Raw genomic sequence first — 19,362 nt, forward strand, 5'->3', positions numbered from 1 at the left:
TACAGTTGCCAATTCCATGTCCACCATACACACGTTTACAACACTTGCATCGAAATCCCCAAGTACAAGTTTATCCTTGGAGTCAACCTTCAGTAGGAGGTGGTGCAAGTCATGGTGGAAGCCTTCTTTGGTTACTATATCAGCTTGTAAGGCAATGGAGTTTTTAATCATCAATCAAACACCTGAAAGGCATTTTCATCTTTGCCTGTCCCTGACCAGGATGATCCCTGCTCTGCGAAGCGACCTTCACCAAGTGATGCAATGTCAATATCCAATCGAGCGAGCTCGCTGGCTACGAAGGTGATGTCTTTCAGGGTGATTGTAGTCATCTAAACTTTGCCATTTTCACCCGAATGTAGATGTGCGAACATTCCAGCATGCAAATTTAGAGGTTTTGTCACTTTTTGTTTTTGTTCCCATTTCCTCTTTTGTTTGTACTGCTGTAGGAGACGCCCATTGGGTGTGGTAAGATAACCGGGTTTAGTTAAGACGAGCCATGTTTGGGCCGCATTTTCTAGACTAGTCGCCATTCGTAGCAAGTAGTGCTAGCTCTCAAAACGGCTGCTGTCACTCAACACAATTACGACCCCCCCCCCACCCCCACTGCCTCCATAAAAGTGTTCAATGTTTCTGGGATGGTCAACATAGATTACCGACTTGACATACCTCGACAAAAAGAAATTGGAAGCCAAACCCGACCGAAGGCAATTCCAGATCATTAATTCCACAAAGCCCACAAGAAGTCTGTGTCCACTCTCAGTAGAGACAGAAAACAAATCTGTCCAAACTCAAGATTGACTTTCAAACTTGTCTCTCCTCTAAAACCTAGTAGCACCTTGTTATCCCACGCTTTTTGAAAAATAATTAAAAAAATAAACGGGAGCTATTGTAATCGGCTCCGTCTGTCTGTCCGCCATGCCATCACCTCCTAAAGGCCCTGTCACACCTTGACGATTTAGCCAGCGTATGCCTGACGTATGAAAAATTTGGCTAAAACGCTGGCACACATCGAATACGTTATGGGTAAGTTTGTATACGTTAAGAGCACGCTGGCATACGTCGTAGTACACCGAGCTATTAAACAAATTTTCCATGCTTTAAATTTTTCAATGTATGCCAGCGTATGACTCACACGTTCCGCATAATGCTGGCCATAAGTTGTAGGCACGTTACGCGATCGTTGACACACGTTACTTGTAAGTTACTCACAAGTCGAAACACGTCGAGGTAATGTTTAGCGTACCCGTAGCTTATTTCTAACCTATGAGTAACGTGTTGTAGGCACGTTACGAGATCGTTGGTACACGTTACTCATAAGTCAAAACACGCCGAGGTAATGGTTAGCGTCAGTGTTAGATCGTTATGATATGATCGTCAGTGTTACGATTTAAATCATTGAGCGGCAGCCTATTAATTATATTGTATTATAACCGCACTAGAAATCGAAGTGTCAACATCACCGTCATGCCGAAGAAAAAAAAAACAGGGGGTCTGGAACACTGACGCTAACCATTACATTGACGTGTTTCGACTTATGAGTAACGTACAAGTAATGTGTGTCGACGTGTGTCAACGATCGCGTAATGTGCCTACAACTTATGGCCAGCGTATGCGGAACGTGTGTCATACGCCGAGTACGTCGAGAAATTTTCAACATGCTGAAAATTTATCGACGTATGACGACGTATGCCAGCGTGCTCTTAACATATACAAAACTTACCCATAACGTATTCGACGTGTACCAGCTTGGTTTGGCAAATTTTTCATACGTCGGCATACGCTGGCTAAAACGTCAAAGTGTGACAGCGGCTTCACACTTCGATGTCTAGTGCGGTTATGATTTGAATCGTCGAGCCGCAGCCTATTAATAGCCTACGCCACGTGATCGTCGGCGATACACTGCCGCGCTATGCATAAGTTAGACTATCGTTGGGTATAGGTTGTGAACGCCGACAACATGCTCAGCATTCGTTGGTTTAAGTTATCTATATGTGATTGAAACGTTCTGTGTACGTTACTAATACGTTATGCATACGTCCAACACGTTATTATATGCCCAAAACTTAAAAAAAAAAACCATGAATAGTTCAGCGTACACCAGCGTTTTACATACATTTTGATACCTTGCCATACGCTGGTTAAAACGTCAAGGTGTGACAGCCCTTTAAACGGTTGGGCAGAAATTCACCAAAGTTGGTCATGATCACCACCACATGGCAGGAAGGTACAAGAGCAGGGTCATTTTTGGCCCCTCCCCCTGGGGACAAACGGTCATGTACAAAAAATGCAATTATGGGCTACGTTTTTATTGAAACTTTGTATGTACAATTAACATTGAAAGACGCATGATATACATAACCTTTTTTTTTATTTGACCCCTTGTTCATGTCCCAGGGGGTTGGGACTTAGGGTCAGAGGTCAAAATGGGGAAAAACATTTTACTCAAAATTTGATATTGGGTCATTCCAAATCGAACTTTTTGCCAGCTTTCAACTTTTCTTTCGGTGGGAAGCATGGGGATTTGCGATGGTGCGCCATCGACTTCGTTCTAGTTAAATCTGCCTCTGGGGTGTGCCCCCCCCTCTCACTTCAAATTGCACCACAGCCAACTCTACATAAGAGATGGCCGAATGGCTCAATTCTGTGTTTGCTTCCAAATCTTGTCCCCAAACACTCACTCTCTGTACCCACCCTACCCAGTATGCCTGGTGTTGGCTTAATGGTTAGGGTGGTGGGCTTTGGATCCAAGGGTCCCAAGTTCAAATCTCACTCAGTTGTTGAATTAATACTAGGTGGGGTTAACTCGGCCTGTCATCCTTCCGAAGGCGGCAAAATGAGTGGCAGCATGCTGGTATACTGTGTCGGAGTGGCGACCCGTCCAGGATTGTGCCCAATAGCCAAGGAGACTGCTTAAGCAGCAACAACGCTCTGCACAGAGTATGGTCCCCATCTCCTCCTCCTACTCCTCCTACCCAATCACACACACAACACCTCATGGACTCCGTCTTTTGCACCTGAGAAGGTGTAGAAGTTTCTGGTAACTGTTAACTCCGATTCTGCAACTGGGCTAGACGGCAGCAGCTCAAGTGTCCTAAAATCCTGCTCCGCTGCTCTTGCACTTCCTCTTTCTGTTTTGTTTTGGGGTTTTTTCACCCGATCATTTCCCAAAAAGGATCCCCTTAATGGATCCAACAGACCTATCAGCTTGCTTCCAATCATCAGCAAGGTCATGGAATCCATCATCACAGTTGATATGAAAGCCTTAATTTTCTCCAGCAACCTCATCTCAAATCACAATTCAGATTCAGACCAGGTCACTCTACCTTGGACATGCATCCACTCTCCCAAAATTGGATGGAGGTGCTCAAACACAGACATGAGATCAGGGCCATTTCTCGAGACGTACAGTGCCATCAGATAGTATTCACACCCCTCGACTTTTGTTACAGGCTGAATTTAAAATGGATTAGATTCAAAAAAATTGACACCAATCCACACAAAATACCCCATAATGACAAAGTGAAAAGATGTTTTTTCAAAATTTTTTACAAATTAAATAAAAATGAAAACCTGGAATGTCTTGGGTCAAGAAATGCTCAACCCTTTTGTTATGACACTCCAAATTGAGCTCAGGTGCATCCAATTTCCTTTGATAATCGTTGAGATGTCTCTGTAACTTGATTGGAGTCCACCTGTGGCAAATTCAATTGATTGGACACGATTGAGAAAGAAACACACCTTTCTTTATAAGGTCCAAGAGTTGACAGTGCATGTCACAGCAGAAACTCCACCATGAAGTTCAAGGAACTGGCTGTAGTACACTGAGAAATAATTGCGAGGAGGTATAGATGCAGGGAAGGTTATAAAACCATTTCTGGAGTATTGAATGTTTCCAAGAGCACAGTGAGCTCCATCATTGGGAAATGGAAAGAATATGCAACTCCCCAGATTCTTCCTTGAGCTAACCGAACCAAACTAACCAAGCAGATTCTCGTAGTTGATAGTTGATAGCTAACCTAACCTTGAGTTTGGTCTAACCAAACTGAGCAACTGGACAAGGACCTTGGTCAAGGAGGTGACCAAGAACCCAATGATAGAACTACAGAGATCCTTGGCTGAGGGCGAATCTGCTAGAAGGAGAACAGTTTCTGCAGCACTTCACAAATCTCAGCTTTATGGGAGAGTGGCCACACGAAAGCCACTCCTGAGAAAAAGGCACGTGACAGCATGCCTGGAGTTTGCAAAAAGGCACGTGAAGGATTCTGAGAGCAGGAGGCAAAAGATTCTGTGTTCTGATGAGATGAAAATTGAACTCTTTGGCCTGAATGCAAAGCGCATCATCTGGTGGAAACTGAGCACAGCTCATCACCTATTTAACACTATCTCTACTGTGAAGCATGGTGTTGGTAGCATCATGCTCTGGGGGTAGCTTTCAGCAGCTGGGACGGGGAGACTTGAAAGGATAGAGGGAACAATGAATGGAACCACACACAGGCAAACCCTTGAGGAGAACCTGCTTCAGAGTGCAAAAGACCTGAGACTGTGGTGAAGATTTAAATTCCAACAGGACAATGACCCCAAGCATACAGCCAAAGCAACACTGGAATGGCTTCGGAACAAGAACGTGAAAGTTCTTGAGTAGTCCAGCGAAAGCCCAGACTTGAATCCCATTGAGAATCTGTGGAAAGACTAGAAGATTGCTGTTCATCGACTCTCCCCATCCAACTTGACAGAGCTTGAGCAAATCTGCAAGGATTGGGAGAAAATCCCCAAATCCAGATGTGCAAAGCTGATCCAGACATACCCAAGAAAACTCGAAGCTGTAATCGTCTGTATTTACTGCCAATGGTGCTTCTACATTGGCTTGGGGGGGGGGGGTGGGTTGAATACTTAATGAAGCAAGACATTTCAGTTTTTCATTTTTTATCTATTTGTAAAAAATAAAAATTTTAAAACACGTTTCCACTTTGTCATTATGGGGTATTTTGTGTAAATTGGTAACCAAAAATTTTTTTTAAAAAACATCTCAATTTAATCCATTTTATTTTCAGGCAGAGACAACAAAATGACAAAAGTCAAGGGGTGTAAATACTTTCTGAAGGTACTGTATGTATCTCCAACTTTCAATACAGTCTGGCACCCCACCTTGCTATTCAAATTCTCTGCCTCTGGCATTCAAGGCCAATTCCACACATAGCTTTCTGACTTCCTCTCCTCTCATAACTAATATGTGGCTCTCAACAGAATCCTATCGCATCTCACTGTCAAGGCTGGAGTGGCCCAAGTCAGTGTTCTAGTTGCCATCCTATTCCTTATCTTCATCAACTATCTCTCTGACTCTGGAAATTCCCCTTCATCTATTTACTGATGACAACACTCAACCCTCTGCCGTGACACCTCCCCATCATTCAGACAGGCAGGTTGCAGCCTTTTCCCAGTCTTCAAACCTTGATTTAACAAAAAAATTTGATTTAAAAAAAAATCACAAGATGGTCAAACACTTGGAACATGCCTTTCAATCCTGACAAATCTCACACACAAGACACTATAGTAAACTATATCAACTTTCTTAACAATCCTCTTGAAGAAGTTGTCACTCAAACTCTCAGGTCTCACTATCAGCCAGGATCTTTCTTGGGCATGACTCATTTCAAAGTTGGCATCCAAAGTCAGCCACCGGATGAGCACCCTCCTTCATGCAAAGTCCTTCCTTGCACACCTGAACTCTTGTCCACCGACTAGGCCTTCATCCGCAGATTGATGGAGTACCGCCTCGCCCATCTGGGCTGGCACCTCTGCCTCATACCTTGCTCAGCTTGATGCCGTGGAAACCAAGGCCTTGATGATCAATAGAATCTCCCAATGAGCCGAGGAATATTTTTGGCCCAAGTCTTTCATGAACCAGTAGACAGGATATCCAGCTCAGAGACAGTGTTCTTCATGATGCAACGCCACATTTTCGAAACACCAATCTCGCAGTTGAGAGATGGGTCAAGATTCAAACCCAGGCTACACAGCTCAAAGGATACATGGCCACCACAAAATCATGTTGGACTGATGTCAACTAAAGCCTAGTGTTGGCCTAGTGGTTAGGATGGCTGGCTTGGGATCTTCGGGTCCCGAGTTTGAGCCCTGTTGGTCGCTGAAGTAACACCAGGTGGAGATGACTCAACCTGTCATCCTTCCGAGGTCAGCGAAATGAGTACCAGTGCACTGGTATAGAGGCACAGCAACAGCAGCATAGTCACACCCCAACAAAATGATAGTTACCCAGCAGCCAAATGCAAGAAGACGAATAATAATCAGCAAAAAAAAACAAAGAAAGTAAAAAAATTATCCCCGTGTGGGGGTGACGGTCATCTCTATAAATACCACAAGTTCTCAATGTTCAGTTCAGGTAGCCGTGAAACAGTCCAAACTAACCGTTCAGATTGAAATAGTTCACAGAGATACACTAGGATAACACTACTAATGACATAATTAATAAATACGTATTGTTCATTTAGTACCCGGATTAACACATCAGAATCACCAGCAAGTGCAATACGTGGTTTTCCGGTCCATCCACTCTCTGGGGACATTTCACTTCCGGTTGTAGAAAAAAAACGAAAACATAGGCTTAGCTCTCGGAGATTATGATAATCCTGTAGATTATAATGCAACTTTCAGAATGAAAATTGGTCAAGTATTTATAGAGATATTGAGGTTTGAAAAATCGTTAGAGCTCGCAAATTCATGAATTATTAATTCCACAGAAGTTTCGTGACACTGCACAAAGTAACATATCAGGTATGAAAAAGCATTTTGTATGCCAGATTCATCTTGTATATTATTTCCGAGTTTGTGGTTTCGTGTCGCGCTATCTTCGACTTTGTTCTGCGCTCGAGTAACGTGATATTCGGCTTACATTATCTCAAAGACCATACGAGGTGCATGGTACAAAAAAGTAAATAAAATGGTTCTGAAGCAGTGAAATCATATTCCACTTACTGCATTAAAGTAAAATTACTACTGATACTCTGCATCAGTTCCTTTCTCAAACACACCCACCCCAACATGTCACGCAGAGCACGGGTTATGCTAGTTAATTATTAATTGATTAATTATGGAATGTACTCATTGATATATTAATCAGAAAGCCCGAAGCATGTAGCATCATTTATCACTTATCCCCTCATCCGGGATCCGTGGCCTCGCCCCACAGCCTGCAGCCCTATGTCCGCCGGTGATTATGTTAGATATCGGCACGATCGAGAGGAGCCTGCGAATCATCCCTGCTGATGCACTGAATTGATGCAATCGTTTGGCCAGAATATTCGTTGTCAAGATTTTGCGTGATTAAATCACCAATCCAGTCACTCGAATTTATACCGCCGACATACTTCTTAACAATCACCTTCGCCCCAGAAACCACAGTCAATCTGAACCACGCTGGCCACTGCTTAGACGCCATGACCGGACTACTGCACAGTTCTACTACGCAGTTTGGTTAAAGGGGACTCGGCATTTTGGCGCGTGCACACGAAATTATATTTTGAAACTTTTGCACCTTCGGCGGAAAATGTATAAATATAAAAGGCTAAAAATGCGTTTTATATTTATATTTCATTTCTCCTTCCTTCTTTGCGAATCACAACGGCGCCAGATCACGTGACGATAAAACGGGAAGGAAATTCAAAAATCTGTCCGGTTAGATACAAGATAATATTTTTTAATATCATAATCAATAAACAGTTGCCGAATATCTTGTAGAATGGCAGACTAGATAGGTTTAGAAAATGGCGATTTTTATAACTTACGTGACCTCATGACCTCGTCCCTGACCTTGAACCCGGACAAAAGTTATATCGTTGTGCAACACTCATCGACCTCTACCCACATACTAAGTTTCATCAAAATCGGAAAGAAAAATTGACGGACGTACGGACGGACATTTGGTCCGGCTTTATAAGGTCATCTCGGTAGAGATGACCTAAAAAGAAAAAAAGAAAAAGAATCCAAAAAAATAAGAATCCATACAGATTCAAAGATGCAATGGTGGCTAACAATACAATACATAAGCAAAAACAAACAAACAGTCATAGACTGGTACTGACAAAATCGTCAACTTGACCTCTGACCTTGTCTAATAAAAGCTGTCTCAAGAGAAGGTAGCAACGCAAACCAGAAGTTTCTACGATGATTCTGTACCAAACCATCAAAAATCGAATGTTTGACCTCACTGTGACCTTGACCTTTGACCGATTTTGACCAAAATCTAATCAGCACTAGCCATCACCCTCCTGAATCACGTGGTGTAATTTGACATTGGTAGTTTCTTCCGTTCTCGAGTTATCGTGCCTACAAACACACACACACACACAAACAGAGGACGGAAGTCATCAATATACTTACGAAATCTTATGATTTCGTAAGTAACAAACAGGAAAATAAAGAAATACCACAGTCTAGACGATTGTATAAAGAGATAATTCAACATTTCATTTCTGGAGAACAAACCCAGTAAATTAGCTTTTCCTTATCAAGCCATACGAGGCATCTCTACATCTTTGTTTCATCTTGAATGAAGTTTGTTGTTTATCTTATGATGAGTAATTTCGAATGGATTCACAACACTGGATTTGTTGACAGAGAGACTTGTGGGGGAGATGGGTGAGGTGGTGGAGGGGGAGGGGGGGAGGGTCTGTGTTGTGCACAAACAGCAAACCAATTAAGCGCTTTCAAAATAATGTTGGGATGCCTTATAAACTGATGTAGGCGTTATCATCCAAAATGCATCAAATGTTGTCGTTTTGCCATAATCCCTACCTTGTTATTCTACTTTTTGCCATTGTGAGCCACACCAACATCACACATTTTTCAAAAATAAAGAAATAAAATTTCACTTGTATAATATACAAGGACCATTTTGACCCATAATAAACAATAACGTTCTGCTGGCACACAATAAATGAACAGATCCTTCACTATCGCCATAAATTATACAGCATAGCGTGTTTATATGAAAACAGCACCAGAATAAATAAAAAATAATAATAACATGACAACATTCCAAGGCTAATTAGGTGGACCTTATACACACACAGTTACTGTATTCGCAACACAAGGTGTTAGTAGACAATGGAAGAATCAACACAGATATTGGAAAACTGGCCTTCTGGACTGGCCGAACACTTGAACATGCATTTTCATTTCCACTCCTGTTGACAGATGCAAACGTGCAATTACTTGAACTGGCCATCGGATTGATAGACCGTTCAAAAGGGGACGAAGGGTGGAGCATGTGTGCAGCATGCTCCACAAGGGTTCTGTGAGCAGCAGAAACAACAACAAAATAACATCTGGGAACAGCAGTGCAAGAGGTTGGGGAGCAGCAGCAATTAACTTTCTCATCCATGAAATAGAGGCGATAAGAGGGTGAAAAGGAACTGCAATGACACTGGGGTAAGTGGAGCAACAGTTGGATGCAACAATCAAGGAAAGAACAAACAGATAGAGTAAGAGAGCGAGAGCGAGAGAGAGAAACCAGGAAGTAGGCCATAGGTAAAAGCAATAGTTTACTGACCTATGGACAAGGGCTTTGTAGGTTGCCAGGGGTTCCCATTTATTAAAGAATGGCAGGTGTTGCCTCATCCGAGGCTGGCGTTGGAGAAAAGCTTTCCTATCTAGTCAGTCCAGAAAAGATTCAGGGCAATAGTTAAATTAAGATCTTAGACGATACGTATATTAAAGTTTCATTTTAGAACTTCTTCTGCTTGTTAAGTGTTTGTTTAAGATAAGGAGTCACTGTAAAATGTTACCCGAAATGATGTTTTCTTGTCTCTTTGTTCTCCTCCTCTGTACACTCAGGTGGTTCCCAACAGTGTGAGGGAGAAAGCCTCAGGTTTCGCTGCCTACTCTCTCTCTCTCCCCCTGATTTCCCACACTAAGAGGGAGGGAACCATCTCCTAACAGCAGCTGTCTATCATAGTGTAGGAGGGAGAAATTTCTTGAATGCCTCAGAGCAGAGATTTGTTGGAGGCTGTGGGGCGGGCAAATGTCCTTGTACAAATAAGTAACTGATTTTGCAAGGAATGGCGTGCATAGTGTCATCCGCCATTTTGTCAAATGAACAATGTGGAGTCGATAGAAGATCAATTTTTTTGTACCTTTAATATTGTCTTCAGAAAGTATTCACACCCCACGACATTTTCACATTTTGTTGTGTTACAGCCTGAATTAAAAATGGGTTAAAAAATTTTTTTATCACTGATCTACACAAAATACCCCATAATGAAAAGGAAAATATGATTTTACAGATTATAAATTAAAAATGAAAAGCTGAAATGTCTTGTGTCAATAAGTATTCAGCCCCTTGAATCAATACTTTGGAGAAGCACCTCTGGCAGCAATTAGAGCTTCGAGTCTTTTTGGGTATGTCTGTATCAGCTTTGCACATCTGGATTTGAGGATTTTCTCCAATTCTTCCTTGCAGATTTGCTCAAGCTCTGTCAAGTTGGATGGGGAGCGTCGGTGAACAGCAATCTTCAAGGCTTTCCACAAATTCTCAATGGGATTCAAATCTGGCCTTTGGCTGGGCCACTTAAAGACTTCCACGTTCTTGTTCTGAAGCCACTCCAGTGTTGCTTTGGCTGTATGCTTGGGGTCATTATCCTGTTGGAATGTAAATTTTTCCTGCAGTCTCAGGTCTTATGCACTCTGAAGCAGGTTCTCCTCTAGGATTTGCCTGTATTTGACTCCATTCATTGTTCTCTCTTTCCTTACAAGTCTCTCAGTCCCTTCTGCTGAAAGGCATCCCCATAGCATGATGCTGCCACCACCATGCTTCATGGTAGGTATGGTAGTAGATGGGTGATGAGTTGTGCTCGGTTTCTGCCAGACGTAGCGCTTTGCAGTCAGGCCAAGAGTTCATTTGGTAATCGGCACAGGCTGGAATGAATATTGCGCATTGCCATGTTGGTAATCGGCACAGGCTAAAGCACAACCAATTAGCAATTGGTTTAAAAACAGCTACGAGGGCAAAGAAAAATGTGATTGCTTGTACGGTGCTCGTGTGATGAGGGTTAAAAGTTAAAACCTACTATACCTATTTACTGGTATATCTTGACATCATACGTTCCACTGTTCCAGGTGTAGCAAAGTACAAGCTTTTTAAAATCATGTATGGTATTTAAAGATTGTAAACACCTTTCTTCAATTTGTTGATGACATACTGATTTTTTTTCGGTTTACCGGTATATTCTGAATTCCAATGCAGGATATTGATATGAAAAATTATACCGGTGTAAAGATATATCACCAGACCCTAATATACAGGTCAGGTCATGTATGGGAGCATGCGCTGGAGCAGCACGGCGCAACGTTCACTTTCTGCCAGTACTCCAAAGGAATCCATCTGACCATCCCCCAGGCAGATGCTTGGCCCATCCCCATCTCCTTGAGATGCTGATCAACCTGCTGCAACCATGAGGCATGTGGTCGGCTCATTGTCCTCCTCCACTCATGAGGCTCCCCTGCTGAGATAATTTGGTGAGCAGGATCAGCATAAGGAAAATGAGCCATGTGTCTATACAGCCACAGCTGACGCTCACAGACGATGCAGGTAACAAATCTCATTTGAGTCTCTTTGAGCAACCGCTCGTTGGACACAAGGTCTGACAAGCAATAGCCAAGGATTCTCTGAAAACACCTGGTTCCAAAGGAATCAAGTCTAAATCTCAAATCCCTGGTCAGAGTCCAAGTCTCACATCTGAAGGGCAAGACTGGAAGCACCAAGGACCTGTACTTTCATCCTCCTGCACGTGTACAGACATTGCCACACCCCATGATGCAGTGAATCCATGACTCCGCAGGCCTGACCCAGATGTCTATTGACCTCTGGCTCACAACCAGCAGAGACATGACTATCACTGCCAAGGTAAGTGAATCTCTGTGACCTCGACATCCTCACCACAAACAGGTACAGACAGGATAGCAGCATCCAAGATGTCATTGAAAGCCTTGATCTTAGTTTTGACCCAAGAAACTTGTAATCCCAGCGGGAAAGCTCCGACTCCTCATTCAGCACATCGAGGGCCACCAAAAAGGATCTCTGGAAAGATGACTGCATCATCTGCAAAATCAAGGTCAGAGATCATGACATTCTCAAATGATGCACCGCAGCTTGATCTCTCCAACATCCTCCCCAGAATCCAGTCCATACAAGCACTGAAAAGTGTGGGGGACAATACACACCCTGATGAACTCCAGTAAAAACTGGAAGTAAGTTGGAGATGGTATCACCACATCTCACAGCACTCTCAGTACCAAAGTATAGTTCAGACATCAGATCGATCAGTTTTGGTGGCACTCCACGAAGACCAACACTCCTCCAGCGGGCATCCCGATTCACTGAATCGAACGTTTTGCAAAAATCAACATAGGCTGCAAGCAACCCCTGCCGATACTCTTGTTTGCGTTCGGGGAGGACCTGAAGGGCAAGGATACGGTCAATCGTTGACCTCTTTAGTGTAAAGCCTGACGGCTCTTCGTGGCGCACCCTACCCAGAAGAAACTAGAACAGCACTCTTCAACATCACCAGATATTCCTCCGCCAACATAATCACATCATAAGTACTTGCACCAAGTTTTATTTAAATCCCTTCAGCCATTCTTAAATTATCGTGGTAACGAAAACCTATCATGGACTCTGACCTTTGACTTCTTGATGCCGCCATCCAAGCAGTTCATCTTTGCATCACACTGTGTACTTAAGCCAAGTTCGGTCAAAATTCCATCACTCATTCACAAGTGAGTAGGTAACAATTATCCAACATGACCTTTCACTTTTGACCCAATGACCTCAAAATTGAATCAGATCATCTATATCTCAATATATATTACTCCCAAGTTTGAACAAAATCCATTCCACGGTTCTTTAGATATCACGACAACGAGATTTAGCACGGACGGATGGATGGACGAACAACCTGAAAATATAATGCATCTGGCAACTTCGTCAGCGGAGGCATAAAAAAAAACATTTCACACCACAACACGTATGGTTACCGTTTTAAACTGTCACTAACAATTTGAATTCTTTCTTTCAAGCTTCTCGGTCTCACTATCTGCCATGATCTTTCCTGGGAAAGCCACATTTCAAAACTCGCCTCCAAAGCCAGTTGCCGACTGGGAATCCTCCGTCGTGCAAAGTCCTTCCTCAGCCTACCTGAGCTCCTGACCACATACAAAGCTTTCATCCGCAGCCTGATGGAGTACTGCACTCCCCTCTGTGATGATGCTCCTGGCTCTCACCTTTCTCGACTTCACGCTGTAGAAACCAAGGCATTTAGGATCATTGATATCTCCCGCGGTGAGGCTGAGTCTTTGGGCCTCTCACTCTCTCACCACAGGCAGGTCGGTGGTCTTTCTGTCTTCCAACGTCTCCTCTCTGGTCTTGCCCCCCACCCACCCCGCTCTGTCTGAGATATGTCCCCCCTCATATTTCTGCAGGGTGCTCAAGGTCCACCGGCAACCCCCTTCTGGTAAAAGTACCAAAATCACGAATCACTGCTCACCTTCACCCTTTCATTCCTCCTTTTTCCCACCTTTTGAATAAACTCCCATACTCTCTTCAATCCCATTCTTCCCTCTCGGCCTTCAAAACAGCCATTCACCACCACCTCTTATCTTCCCCCATCCAAAACCACGATCTTTTCTACCCCCGTTAATCCACCCCAAATGCACTGCTTTCCTTCCTGCAAGTCCCTGTAGTGTCCATCTTGTATACCCCATGTTCCATGCCCCATCCCTCTCCCTTCCACAGATCTCCTAATGTCTCGATTCCCCACTGTTTTGTCCTTCCCTTTCCTGCCCCTCGTGCATTAGCTCTCATATGAGCCTCGACAACGTATGCAAAATAAAACAAAACAAAAAAACCTTCTGTTTAACATTAAATTGAAAGGGAAGAAACCCGACGTTCTTGAGACATTATAACCTTATTGCATCACCCACACGTTAACCCTGTCCCCCACAGACCCGAGCCTACATCTACTGTAACCTATATACCCTATAGAGGACAATAACATGACCCTTCCTGCTGCTGCCATTGGGAGTGGGTGTACTAGTAGATATAAACCTGCAAGTCAATTGCAGCATTTTTCATTCTGCGCACACTCCCTCACCTCAATCTTATGCCCCAACCTGTCTACTGTGGTGGCCTCACAGCTCTTTCATTATTTCTGCGAGACCATACTGGGCAGTTAGTGTGCCTCAAACACCTTCAGGGATCTTCTGCCAAAGCTCAATGCACTACTAGGCCCAAGGCTCATCATTTGCCACTGCATGTTTGCAAGTACAGTCATCATGATTGATAACTGTAACCTTTTCCCAGATCTTGCTCCTAATGTTCTCCCACTCTCAGAATTATCCTATCAGACCGAACATCTTATTAGTCTCTTCTTCCTCTCAATTTGATTATATTTCTTCTTCCTTGTACTGTTGCACATCAGCTTCGCCTCCTGACTGGCAGCATTGTAATCACAAATTATTTATTTTGTTACAGTTTGTTTTTGTACACCTTAAATTAATTTTTGTTCATGGTTAAGGTGGTGCACATGCATTGCTCATTCACTTCTGTCATGTGATTGGGATCCAATTAAACCATTTGGCAGATCAAGAGAAATATATATATATATATATATATATATATATATATATATATATATATATATATATATATATATATATATATATATATATATATATATATATTCGTGACATGATTGGACATCTGCATTCACATTTAAGAGAGCTCTACCCTTGACGTGTTGCAAAAGGTCACCCACAGATTCTTGACAGTTGGTGTCAGGTAGTAGGATATTTAATCCACCTCCTTCAAGCTGTTTTTTATGAGTGTGAATCTACTTGTCTACAAATAAATGTTTGACCTATTGAAATGAAAATCGATTCATCAATTTTTAAGGTTGTATAGTGTTTTAAAAAAAAAAAAATTCTTTTTTAAGACCACACAAACAAAAGTAGTTCTACCACTTTAGTGCAGGACTGAAGGCAAGTTAGAAAAGGTGTCAACAGAGAAAACAGAGCCTTGGGTGGAGCTTTTAAAAATGTTTTTTAAGCGTCAGATCATACCGAGATGCTGGATAGTTTAAAGGCCAGCACTGTTCGTTCACAAAATTCCAGCTGCTATAGATTTGTTAATTTGGAATCCAGGAGGTCACTACGAGGCTCAATCTTCAGAGGTGTGGATGTGAGCTACATGCCAGGGTAGAAAGGGCTCAAAAATGTTTGCACACACATACATAACTGTGCTCATGAGAAGGATAGAGTCAGTTGGGTCATTGAGAAATAATATTTTCCTTCTCCCTCTCCCCCCCCCCACCCCTACTCATTAGAACCATCAATTCAATGCAGAAAAAAAAAAATCACAAAAAAGGAAGCAATTTCGAATATAAAATGTTCTGAATGGTCATATGTGTGGGGCTAACCAAAAAAAAATAATAAGAACAAGAAAACGAAGAAAGTTCCATGCCACAAAAACAAAAATGCTTGCCATTTCAATTGACAAGTGGGTCCTGCCCAAAATATACAAGTTGACCCTTGTTTAGCAGCATAGAATGTTAATTTGCAAGGTGCAAAACAAGGCTGACAGTATATGTATAATAGAACACACCATGCTTATTTTAATCCAGCTGCAGGCAGTCCTGGGGTAAACAAGAAAGCTGTGCTGCAAGCGAAGCAGGAAGGGAGCCAGACACTCAAAGGGCAATAAAGAAAAAAAGCAGTGCAGGGACAGACGTCCACCAGACTGCAAGCACAGAGCATGGGCAGACACCTTGTGAGCACGCAGCAGATGGCTTCACTGCCCTGCAGCATTTGGCATACACAAATAAAAAAACAGGAGGTAATGGCAACAAAAATGATGGCCAGACAAACACAGCAGTAATACGGAAGACTACACAAAAAGAGAAAAGAGGGAATGGAAAGGTAAACAAATTACAAAGCAATGTGCGATGCAAAATTACCAAACAGCGATTGTTGCACTTTGTGAAGCAGTTACTGAAAGGAATGAAGCTAAGCATGGCAGAGAAGGTCCACAAACACAGTGGAAACGAGCATCGTCGTACAGAATTTAGGAATAGAGGAAACTGTGCGCGATACAAAAGGAAATTTTACGAGAATAGAGATGAAGAGCAAGGCCGTAATGGTCTGCTGTTTATTTCCCTGCCCACGCATGCTCTGCCAGCTTGTTATGATCACGTGCGTTCTGTGCTCGAGCACTGGACGGGAATAGCAATGAACCGTGAATAGAGACAGTAAAACACTGGCGGCCAACCAGATGGGCACTTTAATGACCAGACATCAACATAAAACACAAACATAGGAGAAGAAACAGCGAAAGAAGAAAAGTGGAAATGAATGAATGAATAAATAAATAAATAAATAAATAAATAAATAAAAATTGGAAAAACGATGACATAATCTTCTGACATACCAAGATTTTCCTCTGTGCCGATAGTAATGTTTACTCAAAAACGAAGAGGGAATGCCATTACATCACTCATGACTACTAATAACCATGGCAACATACCATTATGACCTCACCATAGCTCAGGCAACATCATGGCTGAGGATCAACCCGACAGACAGACGAGTTGTAAAAATTATGATGGAGTAAACAATAATGTAAAGTGCAAACAGAATCTATACATTTTGGAATTCCGAAGTACAAAATAAAATTTTATTACAATCGTCCAACTACATTTGTGGTTCATGGAGAAACCTACAGTGGGTCCAAGCAAAAACACAACAAAGATTCTTTTTTTTTCTTTCTTTCTTTTTTTCCATTCATAACTAGTAGAGATGGTATGTGGAATTTCCTTTTTAAAAAAAATCAACCTCACAATTCATGCCCAAGACCATGGAAAAGTGCGTGCTGGCCCCAAAAACGAACAGATTTTAAATGTCAATCATGGAGGAGGAAAAAACAAGCAAGAAAATGCAATTCTATCAGTGATCTATTTCCCTCCTCAAATTGTATTTCCTGCCATAGAATTGGCCTTCTCATGGTGCTTTATAAGCACAACTAAAAAAAAAAAAAACTAGAACAGTACTCTTCCACATCGCGATGTTGACAGATATGCCTCTGCCCACATTATCATACATATTGTACCAAGTTTGATGAAAATCCCTGAACCCAGATTCAAAATATTAAATAATTCTGGCTGCCAGACTATGCATCTGATTTGGTTGAAATTTAAAAAGTATATCTCCCATGACTACTAGATCATAATTGTGAAGTTTCATGTCGCTTTATGAAGCGGTTCAAGAGAAATTTGTTCTTTTTAAGACCCTTTGTTCAATCCAATATGGCTGCCAGACCATGTGACCTATCAGTTGTTCATTAACACTCTCGTATCCCCAAATCTTGGGGAACATGTGCGTGATGTTTCCCTCAATCTATTCAGAAACCTCCCCCCCCCCCCCCACAATACAATTTAGCCCTAGATGACCCTTAAAAATTTTCATACAGCTCGGATAAGGCGTTCAACAAATGCAATGACGACGACATAACAAAGCCACCTGTGACATTAAAAAAAAACATTTCCGATGGGGAGTACTTGAAATGTACCAACTTTCAAATCTTTTTTCCCCACATGGAATGGTTTTGGAGATACAGAGGTCCAAAATTTTTCTGCCACACCACATGACGTATGACATCATAATTATCATTAAAAAAACATTCCACACGAATAGTCGCACCTTTTTGTGAAAATTTGTCAATTGGATAAGCGGTTGCAGAGAAAACAAAGAAAACTAGAAGGGCACATACAGTACCTCCACCAGACCGATTAGTTTACGTTTTGTATCCCACTGATAGGCCGGATCACGATTCAGACTGAACTAAAATTTAAATCAGCTTGTTCTTGTCACCTAACCAACTCATCCACCAAGTTTCATCCAAATCTGTCCACAACTTTTTGAGATATCCTGCTATGTGTCATATCTCTCAATGGTGAAGAATCGTGAAAACAAAAAATAACAACAATAATAATAATTTTTAAAAATTATCAGATCTTCACCAAAATCGAACCAATTCTTCCATTTTACATATCCAACCTACCCACCAAATCTGTCACCAACTTTTTCAGATATCATGCTTTTTATCGTTTTTGCCCTATCACTCACTCAATGGTGGAAAAAAGAAAAAAAAAACATCACTAATCTTCGGATCCGGATCTTTACCAAATTGGAACAAATTCTTCCTTGCTACATACCCAACCTTGCCCAACAAGTTTCGTCCGAATCCATACACAAATTTTTGATAGAACCTGCTATATATCGTTTTTGGCCATTCCTCTCAATGGTGACAAATCATTTTTTTTTTTAATTCTCAGATCCGGATAGTCACCAAAATCTAATCATTTCGTCCTTGTTATGTACCCAAGCTCTCCACCAAATTCAGTCCGAATCCATCCACAACTTTTCAGATATTTTGTTCACAGAGAGACAGACAGACAGAGGTGAAAACAACCTCCATCCACCTTCGTTGGCAGAGGTGATTAGCACGGGCAGACGTATGAAAAAGTTTTTGTGCAAGGCTCACTTGGCTGCACCTGGATGGGTTTGAGGGTTGTGGAGTAGCGGCTGAAACCCCAATCCTATCCACGTTTCTCCTGGTGACTCAATCTTTGCTTATTCTGGTTCCTTCTGATAACTTCAATGCAGTGTTTGGTCTCCCGTTTGATTAGAATCCTGACCAGACTATAAACGGTCACTCTGTGATGTTTCGCAGTCACAAGGCGTGCAATCCCTCGACTGGAAGTTAAGCCGGGTGTTCTATTTGCTGGAGTTAATTGGTGGATGTTAAAGATCCCATGTTAAGTGCCTTTTGCGAAAAGTAGGCGAGTTATCACCGACACCCTGAACAAATGCTTGCTTAAACTGCATGTAGTGAGAGGTCTGTTCTCGTTGCGACATGGTCCTTGGCAACGGGTTACACTGCTTGCCATCTCAGTGCGGTTGCTGTGCAGGCTGCAACTCCTATATTATAAACGAATTAACTCTCCCAGGCCTTCACGTCTCACGTGCGAACGGCGGTCTTTGTGGACGAACTGCAAGCCAACAAAAAACATCGACCAACCCTGTTGGCACGTCATACAAGATGAAAATTCCCACTCGATGAACAAGCTGCCAAAAAAAAAGAAAATGGATAAACAAGGGCAACAAAAGCAAAAAGTAACACCCACTTGGCCCAAAACAACAAAAATGATGCAACCAGAGAGAGAGAGAGAGAGAGAGAGAGAATCAGATCTGCTTGTGGGTCTAGTCCCATTAGAGCTAAACAACCAGAAGTGATGATGT

General features: G+C 42.2%; 1 protein-coding gene across 6 annotated transcripts in view; it reads right to left on the bottom strand.

Annotated features, from left to right (window-relative positions):
• The window catches only part of YPEL1 (yippee like 1), a 95,744-nt gene that overhangs the window by 74,874 nt on the left and 1,508 nt on the right, over positions 1–19,362 (bottom strand). The window contains exon 1 of one of the 6 annotated variants that reach the window (XM_085860617.1): positions 2,124–2,147. The exons of the other annotated variants lie outside the window; for them this stretch is intronic. The gene's annotated coding sequence lies outside the window, so the exon portion shown is untranslated. Of the gene's footprint in view, positions 1–2,123; positions 2,148–19,362 lie in introns of those variants that run through there. 6 annotated transcript variants of the gene reach the window in all.

This window comes from Eptatretus burgeri, chromosome 16 (assembly GCF_056783735.1).
Source record: "Eptatretus burgeri isolate ZD-2024b chromosome 16, Ebu_testis_v1, whole genome shotgun sequence".
Taxonomy (NCBI): Eukaryota; Metazoa; Chordata; class Myxini; order Myxiniformes; family Myxinidae; genus Eptatretus; species Eptatretus burgeri.